At 46.1% G+C, this 18,656-nt stretch overlaps 1 protein-coding gene across 2 annotated transcripts in view; it reads left to right on the forward strand.

Moving 5' to 3' along the window:
• LOC118213692 (transmembrane protein FAM155A-like) overlaps positions 1–18,656 on the forward strand; it is a 78,589-nt gene that overhangs the window by 20,116 nt on the left and 39,817 nt on the right. The window contains exon 1 of one of the 2 annotated variants that reach the window (XM_035392730.1): positions 432–681. The exons of the other annotated variant lie outside the window; for it this stretch is intronic. The gene's annotated coding sequence lies outside the window, so the exon portion shown is untranslated. Of the gene's footprint in view, positions 1–431; positions 682–18,656 lie in introns of those variants that run through there. 2 annotated transcript variants of the gene reach the window in all.

The following is an 18,656-nucleotide window of genomic DNA, read 5'->3' on the forward strand; positions in this document are numbered from 1 at the left end:
TGTCGAAGTGTCCTTGAGCAAGACACCTAACCCCTAACTGCTCTGGCGAATGAGAGGCATCAATTGTAAAGCTCTTTGGATAAAAGCGCTATATAAATGCAGTCCATTTACCATTCTCAGTGGTGACATCAGCCATGTGTTCAGATAGTGGAAAGATTACAGAAAGTTAACGAACAAGCAGTCTTTCTGTTTCTGCTGTATGTCCTGAGTTACATTACGGGCATTTACAATGCATCCATTTATACAGCTGGACATATACTGAAGCAATGTAGGTTAAGCATTTGTTGGGAGAGCACATGTGCAGTGGCTTTAGAGTGGAAACATGAGCATACTGGGTGTGTCATAGTGCATTATATTATATTATCCATCCATCCATCCATCCATCCATCCATTATCTATGCCCACTTACCCTGAGCAGGGTCGCAAGAAAGTGCTGGAGCCTATCCCAGCGTGCATTGGGCGAGAGGCAGGAATACACCCTGGACAGGCTGCCAATCCAGCCGTACCCCATGTACACTCCAGTCCAGATTGTGGCAGATTGTGGTTTCTGTGTAATCCACAAAAACCACAACTGCCAAAAACCCAGAAGAAGAATAATTAGTAGACGAAGAAGAAGAAGAAGAAGAAGAAGAAGAAGAAGACAACAAAGAAGAAGAAGGAGCTAGGCCTCCTGAGATCCAGGTAATGGTGTGGATTTAGTATAATAACTTAATATGCAATAAGTAAGTGCTCTAGCTCCAGGGAAGTTGGATGGAACAAGAGTTTTTTTTGTCCCTGGAGCAGTTAATAAATTAGAAAATTTCTCACAAAGGAGATGGTTTAGTCACACACTCCGAGTCACCTGAGCTGCCAGCTCAAGCCTGTGAAACGAGGGTGAGAGAAAAACATTAAATGTGTTAATGCGTTTATCTTTGGACTGATTGAAGTCCCGTAATGGACGTCAGTGACGAATACTCTTGAACTCTTTGAAATATACTTGTCAGCTGTTTTCTAATGGTATGGAAATAATTTACGATAAGTGGCTTTGAACAGAATACGTAAAGTTGGTGCGAGCTTATTGATACAAGTGCTGTGTTCTCTGCTAAATACATTTACACAGGAAATGCAATAAAAGAGTTAATTGAATTATATCTGATTTAATTTCGGCTGAAACAATCACACAGCACATTCATATTTAGACGGCTAAAATCGAATCAGTGCTGGAGCAGCATTTCCTGTCTGATCGAAATATATGCATAATAAAGCTAGCGAAAAAGAGTTCTTCTGACTTTAGGGGGAAATCATCTAGTTGTTGTAATGCAGTGCTATCCACTGCCATGACGGTAATCTTTTCAATTCTGCTACAGTTCCATTAAGATTCCTCGAATGACCGGCTTGGAATTTAGATAACCTTCGTGCCATTACGGCAGGTGCTGAAAGCTCTAGTGCTGAATTTTCGGCTTTCCACTCTGTACTTGCACACCGTCTCTCTGCTTGTTCCGAGGCATCAGCAGAATATAACTCTGTGTTTAATCAGCGTTATGAAGCCGTCTGAGGAGAGAACATATGGAGGCTCCCCGCTTCCCGTCTGCAGTTTCGCGCCGCTCCTGCCAAACTTCCCGAAAAAAACAATGGCTCGGAAACGGCGGTTTCCTGCGGCTCGGATGATATTATAATTTGGGCATTATTGAGCCTTCAACAGCCAGCCATCTGACAAGAGTCCAATCAAGGGGAACGTCTCCCACACTATCAGCAGATGTCTGAGAAGGCATCGCGCGAGCCCACTCGCTTGCAGTCCCGAACCCCGCGCGAATAAAATGATAATGATGCCGTAGCCTATGTTGAATCTTCATAGCACGACACACTGCGTGCTGTGTTTTGTTTTGTAACGTGTTCTCCAGTCCGGGCCGCCGGGTTCTGCTCAGTGTGTGAGGGGAACTTTCCCCTCAGGGCTGGCTGCTAGGTGCTGTGTCTCGCTTATGCTCTCAGGCAGCCAGCAGCTCTGAAAGTGTAGTACAGTGGTAAGCTCACTGCAAACATGGAGATTTCATGGGGTGCGTGGAATTCACGGAGGCATGGATGCTAGCACCTCATCCCCTGGTGATTCTGCAGTGTGTGTGTGTGTGTGTGTTTTTGTGCGTTTGTGTGTGTTCTGCAGTAATTAGTGGACGGTGGCAGCAGTCCAGGCTGTTGGAGGAAAAGCCGTAGATGGATCTCTGTGCCTTTGATAGATGGGGAATGCCTCAGTTTGGCAGCGTTTCTGCCGGTGAAAAATACCACTCAGAGCTGTTTGATTTGCATCCACAGAGATCAGGCTCAAATATTACAGAACATCCCTAACACCTGCTTTCAGAGTTAAATTTTTTAAAAAAACACAGTCATCTGCAGTCATGGATTGGTCAGCCTCTCTACTGGAATGTGCAGATATCGGCAGTATCGCTGAGATGTCAGCTTTGTGTAATATGCAACATAAACCACAACGTACATCGGCACATTTGTCATTAAACAAACCTGTCAGCAAGCTGATGGTTTTTGTGTTCATACTGGTCAGTGAATGGGTCCTCCCAGGTATTATTAATAGAGGAGGGGCAGCACCACCGCTGAAATCACGAGCTCCTCAACATGCATCAGAGAAAAATAAATAAAACCTCCGACTCCGATATCCACGGGAGGGCAAAAAGGTGCGGAGGCGCTATTTAACAAAAACTGGCTTCATGTGGTCATGTTTGCAGCAGGTCAGGTGTAGGCTGCACCATGTGAATGCCACAGGCTCTGCCGCTGCTTACCCTCTGAGGCATCCCCCCCGCGCCCCCCCCCCACCCCCACCCCCACCCCCACCCCCACCCCCGACTATTTTTCTGGGGGAAGCCCTGCGCTGCATTATTTATGCACGCAAAGAGCACTGTGCTGTGAATGGATCGTTGAGAGCAGTGTGTTTAATGCCTCCGTTTCTCTCCCCGATGCCTGTGTTTACAATTAAAACTGCCGCTCGGTTAATCTCTGCTTTGGCAGGGAGACGCGGTTCGTACCACCCCCCTCCACACGCGGCGAAATAACTGTAATTACCCTGCGTTACTCCACAGCCGGGAACACACACTTACTGTAGACACTTAAAGTGACCTTTCCACTCACCCATCAGGTTCATATATCCAGAATCCTGTCAGGTTGAGCCAAATCATGCTATATAGTATATCATTATATATATATATATATATATGTATATGTGTATATATATATATATATATATATATACTGTGTGTATATATGTACTATATATATATATATATATATATATAGAGAGAGAGAGAGAGACTGAGACTGAGACTGTTGGTCAAGATCAGTGGACCCTGAAGGAAATGATCAGGCTGAAATGTGCTCTGCAGCATTTGGGTTGGTGTATTCGTCTTTGAGTGGCTTGGCCCGGTGAATGGCTTTGGCTAAGGTACCTGAGCAAGGCTAGCAACCTGGGGGGTGGCGGTGCATGCATCCCAGGTGAGCCATTGTTTCATCGGAGGGCGGTCCAGCTGGTCGGGATGCATATCTACAGGGTAGGACAAGCTCCTTGAAATGGCCAGGTGGCAGTGTTGTGGGCTTGTGTGCTAAGTACAACCTCCCTGTGTATAATGGCTCTTTTGAATTATACCGTTTCTTTGAAACATTCGTCTGCTGCCCTTGTGTATGTAATTACCACGTCTGGAGTGTCTATACAAAGCGGAGAAGTAGATTGCAAGATTGCCGTACTGTCCTCCGATGTGTATAATTGGTTTCACAGTATGCAGAGAAAATGTAAGAACTCTTTAACACCACAGCATGGAAGGAGGCTGGCTGGCTAGCGTGTGTGGCTTGAGAGGAAATCGGGTTTTCTCATTTATTTTATCTTTTGTAATAATGCTGCTTTGTCGGCCTAGAATGAATGGCTATTCGGTGATAATGCCTGAAATTTTTATCTTAACAGTATTAAACAGCCACTTGCTTTCAAAACCAACAATAAAATGTCTGGTATATAACTGCCAATGGCGCACATTTATTTTTATTTTTTTATTTTTTTTCAGTGCAATGAAAGCAAAGACAGTTTTGCATTGTGATGTAGCATGTGCTTCACATAAGCTTCTGTGCCAGACAGCCAGCCTGTTCAGACTGTTCACCTCCACGGTAACATGGTAGAAGATGTGCAAATGGACGCTTCTTATGGACGGCAGACTTTGAGGTTCCACTGCGGCTGCACAATTTTGACCACGTCCTGTAAGCACTGGTGAACATGGCGAGAGATTACTGAGCGGCCCAATCGGCCAGTAGACCTGTATGTGAATCCTTACTGATCAGTGCCAGATTACTGAGCGACCCAATCGGCCAGTAGACCTGTATGGGAATCCTTATAGAGCAGTGCCAGAACCTTGGCCTGGCAAAGCCAGAGTACTGAAACTGCAAAGACCGTGGCACAGGCCCGACGCATCGCACTCAGAGTCGCAGGCTGATGAGGCAGTCAGCGTGCATCCGCCCTGCACAGAGAGCACAGGCCCGACACATCGCACTCAGAGTCGCAGGCTGATGAGGCAGTCAGCGTGTATCTGGCCTGCACAGAGAGCACAGGCCCGACGCATGGCACTCAGAGTCGCGGCCTGATGAGGCAGTCAGTGTGCATCCGGCCTGCACAGAGAGCGCAGGCCCGACGCATCGCTCTCAGAGTCGCGGGCTGATGAGGCAGTCAGTGTGCATCCGGCCTGCACAGAGAGCGCAGGCCCGACGCATCGCACTCAGAGTCGCAGGCTGATGAGGCACTCAGTGTGCATCCGGCCTGCACAGAGAGCACAGGCCCGACGCATCGCTCTCAGAGTCGCGGGCTGATGAGGCAGTCAGTGTGCATCCGGCCTGCACAGAGAGCACAGGCCCGACGCATCGCTCTCAGAGTCGCGTGCTGATGAGGCAGTCAGTGTGCATCCGGCCTGCACAGAGAGCACAGGCCCGACGCATCGCACTCAGAGTCCCAGGCTGATGAGGCACTCAGAGTGCATCCGGCCTGCACAGAGAGCACAGGCCTGACGCATCGCACTCAGAGTCGCGGGCTGATGAGACAGTCAGTGTGCATCCGGCCTGCACAGGGAGCACAGGCCCGACGCATCGCACTCAGAGTCGCGGCCTGATGAGGCAGTCAGCGTGCATCCGGCCTGCACAGAGAGCACAGGCTCGACACATGGCACTCAGAGTCGCAGCTGAAAGCCCTCACTTGAACGAGGGGTCAGGGGTCACGTGATCGATCCTTTGACGCACCGGTAGTCCATGGTGGGATTTTGCCACTTCTGTCCTGGAGCCGGCTTTTGCCCCTTCCCTGTAACAACGAGTAATGTAATAACTGACTGAAGTGACCAGTAACGTAATAAAATGTTGCTCTTAAGTGCCAAGAAAAATGTAATAAAGTTAAATTATGCAATAAATCATAATAACAAATGATGACATTATTAGTCATTTATTACATTATCTGGTAGGCAGAAAAACCACTAATGTAATAATATTGACCAGTAATGTAATAACCGCTCAGAAGGAGCAGTAACCATTAGCTTTAGGCCGACTTTCGTTGTTAGGCTAAATGAATAAAATGAACGAAGGATTGATTACTGTAAAATTAACCAGGGTTACCTGCCTCTTCTGTCACCTGTGTGTGTGTGTGTCCCACCCCCTGTGAATTTAGCTTCCCACTAAAGCCAAATTCAGTTCCCACCCCCCCCCCCCCGACTCATGTTATTCTTCTACGTTAGGGGCGAGTCAGAGGAGGAGAGCTCACATTGTAATGGTGGACCGAGGGGCGGGAGGGCTTGCGAATACTGTGGTCCTCTCTTAGGCCCCATCCACTTACAGGACCCCTGAAAGCTTTTTCATTTTTTCAAAACCAGCAGGTTCTTGGACCTTGAGGGCCGCGATTCGAGTAAGAGGGGTATAAAGTATGTCAGTATTTTGGCTTTTAGCAGAAGTGTGTACAGATATTGGGAGAGTGGCACTTGAAGAACTGAATGTTCATGAGAGTCCTGATCCGATTGGCGCTAGATAGGTCTGAGAAGCCCTTTTTCCTGCCCATACGAGCAACATCTATCTATCAATGCCATAATTATTGTGGTTTGAGCGTGCGGGCACATTTTTATTGAGGATGGATTAAAGATCTCCCAGATTTACCTCCTGAGTTCAGTCGCTGTAATCCCAGCAGTAGCAGCCAGAGGAGAGGAGAGGAGAGGGAGCTTTTTTAGACTCTGTCTGCTGACGAAACAGACACAAGACAGCTGCTGTCTCACAGCAGCGCTCAGAAAAGATACAGTCTCTAACACCTCCCTTTATGCAATCAGTTACCGTCCTAGCGCATAAAAAGATACCCCCCCCTGCCCCCCCCCCCCCACCCCCCTCACGCCCCCACCCTCCCTCAGATGGCTTCTCTATCCCACGCTGCTTTGCCCCATCGGAGCTGATTTTGAAGCACGGAAGCCTGCGATACGGGGAAACAGATTTCTCACCAAATGGGTACAGCAAACACGCCGTTCAGAAACTTAGAACACCGTGGAAGAGCCGCGTGTGCGTACAAGGGCACCGCTTTTTACGCCGGACGGCTAAACAAGGCAGACGCGTCAGTCAGCGCATTTGTCTGCTGTTCTCACCGCCTGCCTGAATAACCTTGAGTCCTGTTATTGGGCGCATTTAAAAAATAAATAAATAAACGGCAACGTCCAAGAGCCGTCGTCCTCAAATGGAAACAAAGTATTGATATGCTTGCGTGGCTGGTGTTTAGTTTTGTGGCAGTGCGGTTCTGTGGGCAACACTGCTGCAGAGTGTGCAACCGGAAGCTGAATTTTCATCCTCCTTAAAAACCCGAAACTCTCGCAGTATGGCCGCTTCCGCTTGCGCCGTGATGCACGGTGATGCATTTGGGAAACCTGGTCTGCCTCGCCAGGCAACCACTGCCAACACGTATTCTTCATTTAGGATTCAGTGAGATCGACATTGACCGCATACCTGCTTCCCTGCTTCATGTGCCATTGAGGGACTGTTTACATTACATTACATTTCATTACATTACAGGCATTTAGCAGACGCTCTTATCCAGAGCGACTTACACAACCTTTTACGAAGCATTTTACATTGCATCCATTTATACAGCTGGATAATATACTGCAGCAATGCAGGTTAAGTACCTTGCTCAAGGGTACGACGGCAGTGTCCTACCCGGGAATCGAACCTGTGATCTTTTTAGGTTACAAGGCCAGTTCCTTACCCCTTGTGCTACACTGTTTACTTTGGCAGGGAAGGGTTAACCCCTGGGCGCGCTCATTACACATGCAGGAATACACCTCTGCGCGTGTAATAATAGGACGGTTTCCACGGCTGCCAACTCCCATTGTAAAGGGCGAAGACGGTCCCCCGGCACCGAGGAAGACGTTATGCAGATTACAAAAGGTAACTTGCCACCACTGGGGCGAGCGATAATTACACAATGGAGGGAGCTTCTCTCCCTCTCCCTCTCCCTCTCTCCCTCTCCCTCTCCCTCTCTCTCTGTCTCTCTCTCCCCCTCCCTCTCCCTCTCCCTTTCCCTTTCCCTCTCTCTCCCTCTCTCCCTCTCCCTCTCCCTCTCTCCCTCTCTCTCTCTCTCTCTCTCCCTCTCTCCCTCTCTCTCTCTCCCTCTCTCTCTCTCTCTCTCTCCCTCTCCCTCTCTCTCTTTCCCTCTCCCTCTCCCTCTCCCTCTCTCTCTCTCTCTCTCTCTCTCTCCCTCTCTCTCTCTCTCTCCCTCTCCCTCTCCCTCTCTCTCTCTCCCCCTCTCCCTCCTTCCCTCTCCCTCTCCCCCCCAAACCCTTGCCCTCTTAGAGGCCAGCTGGACGGCAGCCAGAATGGACCCTCATTGGCTGCATCGGAGCAGCGGTGCAGCGTATTGATTTGAGGAATTATAAGGGTCCTTTGTGCACACTTCTGGGTTGTTAAACCGTCATGAAAAGGAGGCAATTGCAGCTGTCAGGGAGCATCAGTGGAGTGGATAGTGGAGGAGTGTCCTGCTATCTTTGTCACTTTTTTTGTCACCGTTGTTAAGACACACTAAAAAAAAAAAACACCTGACACGTGGTATTGAAACTGAGGGGAACTGAGGGGAACTGAAGGTGGCCTATTGATCTATACCGTGTCTGAACCGTTCTGTTTCAAAGGGCTTTTTAAGAATGAAAGTAAGTACTGTCTGAGGTGAGTAACCTTTCTGTCATGCCATAAAAACATCAGCGATGTCACAGAGGAACAACAACAACAAAAAAAATCATCGTTTTTTTTTTTAGTGACTGGAGAATCTGACAGGCCGAAGGCGGATGTTCCCTGAGGGGCACAAGCTGGATCACGCTGCGCGGCAACGATATCTCGGAAAGTTCCGGAAGGAGAACCGCGCGCGGCAGGAAACGCATCGGTCTTTACCGCGAGCGGTTTTGAAGGGGCGATTCGTCCTCGCGGCGTCGTGGGCTAGCGCCCGTGCGTTCGCGCCGAGGAGGAGGAGAGAGAAAGACGATGACGAACGTTCGGGAACGCTGAAAAAGATGGCGGCTGTTTTTGCGGAGGGAAAAGCAGCGCAGGTCCACCGGAGCCGCGCTCGGCGACGAGAGAGAAACGTCAAAGATAAGGCCGCGTGTTACGGAAACGCGAAGCGTGGATCTCTGACATTACACGATGCGGTCACAAACCCTTTTCTGCCTTTGAAAAATATGTTCACAGGTGGCTTTTAGCTCGGGCAGTTTTTCATTGGGAAGGGGGCCCAGTGGGGTAAAGCAAAAAAAAAAATTACATTCCCATTCAAAAATAAAGCCATTTTAACATTCTATGGAACATTACACCAGAGTTAGGCTTTATATATATATATATATTTGGCTTTTACCTAAGAGCATACTATATAAATACTAGTATTATAATAAGCACTGTAGTTCATATCAGCAACATGGAACAGAGGCCCACTAATATGTGGCTGCAAGACCATGCCGACCAAATGGGACGTTTTCAGGTTTTATGAAAAGCTAAGATCTGCTGTCCTTTTGATCGCAGTTCTCCAGTGCGCAGGCACTGGCAACGGCCAGATATTACACATGGAGGCAGAGAGCCGTTAATATTTCATTAACTAATTAACTTGCGTGCAGTTTTTCAGCGGCGTGAGACTGTAGCTCCAGGCCCTGATCGTTATTACGGCTGGCAGAAGCGTTTGGGTCTGGACACTCATAGCGGGGCTCTCTGTGACTGGCAGTGCTGGAGGGTAGTTTGAGTACATGCACTTAACCCCTTCAAGTCACAGAGTGGGTTTATTCATTTGGTTTTTTTATGGTTAAATCTTCAATGAACATGGTCACATGATACATTGTTTGAAAGTGTTTAAATTCTATTTCTACTCACTATTTTACGATTCCGGTGTTTTAGTGACAGCTCCTTATTTTGTAACATGTAGGGTGGTGAAACATGCTTGGTGGTCCTCACCTTTTGTAAATCCACACACAAGGCTTGCCACATGAAGTTGGTATGCTTGTCACGGAAAGAATCCAGTGAACAAAATCCATAGTCATTTTAGCCCCAGAAATGTGTTAACTAGGAGAAACCTTGATAATTTTCTATTGTTTACTTTAAAATTCTCAGGAGGAATTATAATTGTTGTCAGTTTTGCCATTGCATACAAACTGCATACAATGCGACAATATTGTGTACAAAAGCCGTTGTGCCCTTGAGCAAGGTACTTAACCTGCATTGCTTCAGTATATATCCAGCTGCATAAATGGATGCAATGTAAATACTATGTAAAAAGTTGTGTAAGTCACTAAATTCATAGATTCTGTATTTTTAATTCTTAGGTAGGACGAGCAGATGGTGGGTGTTTTTTTTTTCCAGACTTAGAGTTTTATTTTGAGCTGAGGTGGTGTGAGCTGTGAGCTGTCCGTCACTCTGCGATGTGATGATTTGAGGTTTTCATTCCCCCTGGGGGCGATGACCCCACTCCAGCAGAACTGCAGAGTCAGCTCTGAGCGGCCCGCCTGGTTTAATGCACTCCCGTAGCCTCCTGATGGCATGACTTCATATCACAGGTCATTAGTTTTGCATGTCTGAAAGTACTTCCCCTCTTGCGTAATGTTTTCCACGGATACGGGAATTGAAAAGCTTTGATATACATTGCCTCTGTGGACACTGTGCTTCAGTGTCACACTACAGTAGGGACAAATTGAATTGTGACTATCATCATGAAAGGCTTTTTTTTTTTTTTTGTTAATTTGACATTTTACATGGGCAAAATGTGTGTGTGTGTGTGAGTATGTGCGTGTGTGTGTGTGTGTTGGTTGTGTGAGTGTGTGTGTGCATGTGTGCGGGCGTGTGTGTGCATGTATGGGTGTGTGTGTGTGTGTGTGTGTGTGTGTGTGCGTGTGTGGGTGTGTGTGTGTGTGTGTGTGTGTGTGTGCCTGTGTGTGTTTGTGTGTGTGTGCATGTGTGTGTGTGTGTGTGCATGTGTGTGTGGCTGTGCCAGTGTGTGTTGACGGAAGCTGTATATTGTGAATGTTGCAGAGGTCGCTGGGTTTTCATCAGAAGCGGGAGTGTATGTTGCACTGTTGTTTGTAGCCCTTATTTTTCAGGAAAAGGGTTTGAGAGGTGCTCAAGCCACATACCAAAAGAATGAGTAACCTGCCATTTTACTCTTGGGTCTGGATGCTCAAGCTGAGAGAGATTTCTCCAGCCCCCCCCCCCTCAAATCACGTGAACGCTCTTCTGTCTCTATCCAGGGGCAGTCAGTACACAGCTGTTCAAACACTGGAGCTGGAGAGCATATCTTTATCTGATAATAACCCTGAATCTGTTTTTAGTTGTTTTCACATGATTAGGTCTAACAAGCGCGTGCCAATCTCACTACTTCATTCCCAGCTCAGTCATATTAACATGGGTTCCTTTATTATGGCTGCTTTTGGTTTGTTTGCTTTACATTAAATGGCTTTAGTTTAATAGGGAACGAAAGTGCTATTCATTTAAAAACTGACCTCAAATATTTGGTATGATCATAATTATTTAAGGAACCTTACCGCTATTAAAATTTATTTAATAATGACAGGCTAAATGATTAGTGCAGTTGGGGGGGAAAAGGAATCCTCAGCTGGTCAGCGCACGTCTAAAAGGCGAGGCTATTCATCAGGATGAATTGGTTCAAAACCCTTAAAGATCATTTCTAACTCACCGATGGCCACTGCCTCCTTTGAGAACCCATCCCAACCTCTTTATTACACAGATGAACATGTGGCGTCTGGATGGATCTATGCAGAAGAGCTGGTTATCTGCCGTGCCCTGCCTGCAACGTAATGTCTGTAATGTAATGTGCTTCGGTGCTTTGGTTACTTTTCCATTCCCTGTAATACATTTCCCCACTGCGGTTTTAGAGAGAAATGGCGGTAGAACACCGCGAACTCTGTGATATTTCACGTTGGCACGGAAGGTTGGGTAGCCGTGGTCACCGCGCCTGCGTCATGTGACGTCTGGCTGCCGTTCGAGGCCCGTCGCTCAGGTTAGGAGGGCCGGGGGGGGGCCTGGCCGTTCGCCGTCAGCGCTGCGCCGCCTGCGATATCTTGCGTCTGAAACCGCGACTCCGAGCTCGGGTCTGGCCTGCTAGCGTTAGCGTGAGGGGTGCGGATGAGGAGTATCATGGTGCTTGTTTCGGTTTGATTTGGGAGTCAGTGTTGGTTTTGTGTGTTTTGCTTTTTATTGTATTACATTTTTTCGGTATTTGATGCCATTTTAGTACACTAATGCTTGCTTAGTGTTTTATTGCTTGTTAGTTACTTGCATTGGTTGTGTAGTGTGTTATTGGGGGTTTGAGCATATTTGTGTTAGTTTTGGAGAGTGTGTGTCTGTTAATACTGGTTTAGCGTGTTGGTGCTTTTAGGGGTGATTTGTTTGCCTGTATGTCAGCGCTGGCTCTAGGCCTTGTGCTGCTCTGGGCAGGATTGGATTGGGGGGTGGTTTTTTTCTTTTCCCCCCCAACCCCCAAGATGGTTGCCGTCCCCCAAATAGATGGCACCCTAGGCAACCACCTATATCATCCTGCAGTGAGAAAAAAATATACGGTAGCCTGTATCACACGGGTAGCCTTTTAAATCTCCATTAAAACATTTGTTATGGACTAGAATATATTATTCAGATCATATGTTTCATAATCCCTCTCAATTGGATTCATTTTCATAAATCAAAGAAGAATATTTACTACCTGCAATGAAGGACGCTTGGAACAGTTAGTTCCCTGCATTAATATCAAATGTTAAATGTCAACAGTTGAGTTGTCATAAAGCATTATCATCCAGTATATTATTTCCTGTGTGCCCAGGTAACCCGTTGCTGTGCAAGTCGAGCCTGTCCACAGGATATTTGAATTATGTGCACCTTGTTTGCTTTGAGGAAAGGTTGTGTCTGTGAGATTAGTGGGAGGAAATCCCATGTAAAGCTCATCCTTGTCCCTATTATTTGATTGAAAATGTGGCGAACATGATGGGAATGTTCAAAGCTCTACGGTCTCACATAACTGTGAGGCGTGGAGAAGAGGGCAGCACAAATGCCATTTCCTTTGTGTTACTGTTTCCTGTTTCTTCACCTTTTCCTGTGTGTTACTGTTTCCTGTGTCTTCACCTTTTCCAGTGTTACCATTTCCTGTGTCCTCACCGTTTCCAATGCTACCATTGTCAGGCTGAATGGCCTGTTCTCATAATTATGTTACAGTATGTTATGTTATGTTATGTTATTTCCTGTGACCTCATCACTTCCTGTCTGTTAATGTTTCCTGTGTCCTCACCACTTCCTGTCTGTTAATGTTTCCTGTGTCCTCACCACTTCCTGTGTGTTACTGTTTCCTGTGTCCTCACCATTGCTGACATGTTTCCCTGAAAAACCAAACAGAGGAGAACAATTCCAAGCCCTACTCTTTCTTCCCCTCAGCCCTCTCTCTCTCTCTCTCTCTCTCTCTCAGCAAAGATGTTTACCACAAAGTTTTACCACCTGTATTCAGTGTGTATTTAGTATTTTTCTTAAAGGTATATTTCAAGGATAAGCTGTATGATGTCAGTATTAGAAGTTTTAAAAAGCAAAAAAAAAATATATATATATTGGAATAGTTAAATTTGGGGAATTAAACATAAAAGATAACAAGTCATCTTGCTGAGGAAAAAAATGGGCCAGAGAGTGTGATAAGTGGGGAGACCTTAGTCTACAAATTAATTAAAACTCAGAGATAAACATGGTTGTTGAAGCCCTTTGCCTCACTTTTTAATTACCTGTGTGCTGATTACTCGACTGTAGCCCTTTCTGATAAGCACCAGGGGCAAACAGTGGAGTGAGGAGTGGCTGCACTGTAAGGATTGAGCCTAGAGCAGACCTCCATTTTGCTTTACACTGCTCACAGATCTGCCTAGAGATGACACGGGTGATGCTGTCATTTTGTCAGGAGCATGATAAGGTTGTACACTGGGAGCCACCTGTTGCATTAGCAGTTTGTAGTGTTTCAGTCTTCGCTGTTTAGTTTATTAGGAAACACGATGCAGGGGCCATATTCTGTAGTTTATGGCTTTTGCAAATGGTGTTGAAGCGTGAAAAGCCGGAGCCTATCCCAGCATGCATTGGGCGAAAGGCAGGAATTGTGCTCTGGACAGGGGCCGCCACTATATCATAGGGTACACATGCCATTCACACCTGGGCAGTTTGGAGTCTCCAGTTAGCCTACCTGCATGTCTTTGGACTGTGGGAGGAAGCCCATGCGGACATGTCTGCAGGACATGCAAACTCCACTCAGGAAGGCCCTGGCCGGATTCGAACCCGGGAACCTTCTTGCTGTGAGGCGGGCGACAGTTGCTACCCACTGCACCACCGGTTTCTAAAGAATGCACAGGTATTTGAGCCAGGTGTGGTGGCAGGCAGCAGTGGGAGAAAGGGGAATGATGGGAAACGGTGTTCTTCGCTGGCGGCTGTTCGCCGCAGCCTCTGATTGGCAGCCGGCTCTTGCGCGTGTGGGCGGGGGGATGACTCACAGCTATGCTGGTGGGAAGCATGTTGGAAAAACTTCCCAGTGTGTGCACACCGACACATACGTTCATCTCCGAGTGTCACACCATATTCCTGGCAGCCGACATTAGAGAACACTCAGCCATCTGGTTTGTTTTTTGCTTTGTGACTTCGCTGAAAGTTACCTAGATCTGTATTTATTTATTTATTTATTTTCCCCAACGGTTTTTCGTTTCTGTTTTCCTACAGCTCGCGGGGTAGCGCTTATTCGGCCGCTCGTGGCTGTGTCGTACGGGAGCTCGCTTTCAGGAGAGTCGGTGTTCCTTTCAGCCTGGTGCCCACTCTGCCGTGGCTCACCCTTTAAAAAAAAAGCTTTGATGAAATCGCTTATTTTATTCAATTCAATCCAATAAACTTTATTCGTCTCGGTGGGGCATTTGGATATTACAGTGTGCTATTCCGTCTGTTTTGGAAAACAGGTCCGTCTGATTGGGCTCCGTTTGCAGTGACAGTATCTCTAGTTGGCCTCAGGTCTATCGGGTCCGCCAGTAAATACATCATGTACTGAACGTCTGTCCTCTGGCTATAGTAGGCCAGTGGATATGCCTGCCAACTAAACCTCCAAGGGAATCTGCACCAGCACAGCAACGCCTTCCAACTGCACACAGCGGCCTGTTCACGTGTTGTGCTGGTTCACACGTTTTCCTTTTATACACATGCACTGTTGCTGTTGCTATTTCGATCCCTCCGCCGCCCCCCGCGCCCCCCCCCCCCCCCCCCCTCCAACCAGCTCCCCCTTTACACTGCCTGTAAGTACATTCTTGGATCACTTTGTTAAGTTCAGAAATAGCATTGGGTGATAATGCGTGAACCCTTTATGCTTTTTCTCTGGCAATCTCAGTAATTAAATATAGTAGGTACCTCGCAAGGATGAGTCACTTTCTTTTTATAGCGCTGGAAATGTACTAATTTGCTCTCCCACCTGTGTGAGCATTGCTTTGGCGCACAGGGTCTGCCGCGCGGAAGGCTGGTTTAATATCTGCGGTAAATGCATTTCCGTCTTTTTGACCCCTGACATTGCTGCCACCGCGGGTTTAAGCTCTGCTCTTCATTCTGGATGTGGACTGGGGGGGGGGGGGGGGGTTGCTGGGATCATCACGAAAGTCTAGCACCATATACAGAATATATTGCAAGACGCCTTTATTAACTGTGGCTTTTTAATATGGCTGTGCCTTTGAACAAAAGCAATATAATAGTGAGCTCACACGTGGTATATTATATAAGAAAGACTATACCAGTCAGTATCTATAAACGGCCTCTTACTGCAAATGATTTTCTCTCTCAAGCATTGCTGAACTGTAAGCGTGCTAGAACTTTATAGGCAAGCAATAAAGATGTAATGTTTGTTTTGAAATGCAACTGCCTTTTTAAATGCAGTTATTGTAATGTGTACTGTTCCCAAAATCAACATACAGTACAGTGCTGTGAAAACGTATTTGCCCCTTCCTGTTATCCTCTATTATTGTATAATTGTCACACTGATTAGTTCAAGATCTTTAGTGTAATATTAGTTTAGTGTAATATAATGTAATATTAGACAAAGGGAACCTGAGTAAACACAAAAACATGTTTAACATTTTTATTTCATTTATTTAATGAACAGATGTTATCAAACACCCATATCACTCATGTGGAAAAGTAATTGCCCCCTTAAACTTAAAACCTGGTTGCACCACCTTTGGCGGCGATAACTGTTTCCAAGCACTACTTATAATTTCACATCGCTGTGGAGGAGTTTAATCCCACTTTTCTTTACGGAACTACTTTAATTCAGGCAAATTGGTAGATGAATTGAAAATTTAGAGCATGAATTGCTTATTTCAGGTCCTGCCACAGCATCTCTATTGGGTTCAAGTCAGGACTTTGACTAGGCCACTCCAAAACTTTAATTTAGTTTTTTTCAGCCATTCAGACCTCAGACTTACATTTGTGTTTTGGATCATTATCTTGCTGCATAACTTAATTACGCTCCAGCTTCAGCTCATGGACAGATGACCGTTCATTCTCATTAATATTCATTCTCCTGGGTTCTTTCAACAATGGCAAGTTGTCCAGGTCCCAAGGCAGCAAAGCATCACCACACCATCACTCCTCCACCACATTTGACTGTTGGTATGATGTTCTCACTATGAAATGCTGTATTTTCTTTACACCATAATGGGACCCGTGTCATCCAAAAAGTTCCACTTTTGACTCACCAAGATAGTCACTGCCTCTCCTGTAGTACTGTGCGTGCCCTGTCGGGTGTAAAATAGTCACGGGCTCTCCTGTAGTGCTGTTTGTGGCTTGTAGGGTGTAAAATAGTAATTGACTCTCCTGTAGTATTGTGTGTGCCCTGTAGGGTGTCAAATAGTCACTGCCTCTCCTGTAGTACTGTGCGTGCCCTGTAGGGTGTAAAATAGTCACAGGCTCTCCTGTAGTACTGTTTGTGGCTTGTAGGGTGTAAAATAGTAATTGGCTCTCCTGTAGTACTGTGTGTGCCCTGTAGGGTGTAAAATAGTCACTGGCTCTCCTGTAGTACTTTTTGTGGTTTCTAGGGTGTAAAATAGTAATTGACTCTCCTGTAGTACTGTGTGTGCCCTGTAGGGTGTAAAATAGTCATTAGCTATGTAGTACTGTGTGGGCTGCAGAATGTAAAATAATCACTGACTCACTGTTGACTGCACTGGGAGAGTGTATAGGCTATTTCAGTGTCAAATATATCTTTTCAAAAACACAGATGACATAAAAATGAATAAACATGCATACATTTGCATAATTAGCTGCAGTGCTCCATTTGTTGAACTGGTAATCGTATAAACAAAAGAAAAATGATCTAAGTAACCCTGAACGAGGCCAGCTGGTTGAAAAATGAACTATAAAGTTCTTGTGTGTGGGTATGGCTGATGATGTCATGACTGTGAGTCACTGTGGTATCTACCCAGTCATCTGACGAGTGACCTAAAATAAACAAAATAAATGCCCCTCTCCACGAGAGGTCTGGTTCAAGCGTATTTCGTTTTTGCAAAGTTGCATAATTTAAAATCACAAGCTGTGTGTATATGAATATATGTGTGCGTGCCGTGCGTGCGTGTGCGTGTGTGTGGTGTCAGGGTTCGGGGGTCAAAGTCTTTTCCAGCGTGAATAAGGCTTGTTCCAGGCTGCTAGAGCCTCATGGGTATTTTAAAGGGTTGGCCACAAAACATCACACTGGGTTTGCAGTTGCATCGGGACACAAAACACGCCGAAAGCGACTATCGATAAAAAACAGTGTAAAATTTCTCTGTCCCTCTCCCCCTTAGCTAATGTGTGGTGAACGTGTTCTGGTGCAAAATGGCTGCCGTGCAGGTGGGTGTTACCCATTGGTGGTGGGTGAAGTGAGTTCCCCCCTCGTCACTCTAAAGCACTTTGAGGGTCTGTAAAAATGCTATATAAATGCAATGATTCATTCATTCATTCATTCATTCATTCATTCACTGAACGCACAGATAGCAGCTATCGATAAAGCACTCCTGCCCTCTTTCCCTCACTAAACGAACGGAAAGCGACCGAGAGCAGCTATCGATAAAGCACTCCTGCCCTCTTTCCCTCACTAAACGCACGGAAAGCGACCGAGAGCAGCTATCGATAAAGCACTCCTGCCCTCTTTCCCTCACTAAACGCACGGAAAGCGACCGAGAGCAGCTATCGATAAAGCACTCCTGCCCTCTTTCCCTCACTAAACGCACGGAAAGCGACCGAGAGCAGCTATCGATAAAGCACTCCTGCCCTCTTTCCCTCACTAAACGCACGGAAAGCGACCGAGAGCAGCTATCGATAAAGCACTCCTGCCCTCTTTCCCTCACTAAACGCACGGAAAGCGACCGAGAGCAGCTATCGATAAAGAACTCCCACCCAACCCGCCTGGCGGTTGTCGTTATGGCATCTCTTTGATCCACACATGCTCCAGAGAGGATAACAAGCGATCAATACCTTCTGCGTCGTAAGCAAGAATGGATGTTCTACAAAAGAGGACAAACCAGAGCTTGTCAGCTTTGCAGTGCACCCAACGCCTTTATAAAAAAAAAAAAAAAGATTTGGATAATTTTTAAAGAGCCTTTCATAACCCTGAAAACAGCAGCAGATGAGCTTTCCCCTGTAAATGATCTCATTATATGTCAACATGTTTGTGCGAAATCATCTCTGCACACTTTTATGGTCTGCCTGAGTTTAGTAAGTTGTGTGCAAGCAAACCATGTTTGTTCACACCCACTGCTCACCTCCAGATCGGTGGCGATAAATATTTATGGGCTTAGGTCTCATTCTCAGCAAATGTAAGGAAGTATTTTTTGTTTTTTAAAAATGTTTTTTTTTTTTAAGTTTTGTTTAGTTAATATTTTGTTACTTTCCTCTGACAGAGGTGGGCTGGATTTATGATGCTGAAGCTTTGCCTGCTCTGTTCTGCTATGAAGAGTTTAAAAAAAAATGTTTTTTTAAAATATTTTTTTCTATTAGGCATTTATATTTAGACGGTTTACATTCTTTGCAAACAGGCCATTTGTACAGCTGTATATTTACGAATATTTACTGTAATTCAACGTCCGAGCCTCATCTGAGAATCAAACCTACAACCTTGGCGTTGCAAGGCTTTTTTT

The sequence above is a fragment of the Anguilla anguilla genome, chromosome 15 (assembly GCF_013347855.1).
Source record: "Anguilla anguilla isolate fAngAng1 chromosome 15, fAngAng1.pri, whole genome shotgun sequence".
NCBI lineage: Eukaryota > Metazoa > Chordata > Actinopteri > Anguilliformes > Anguillidae > Anguilla > Anguilla anguilla.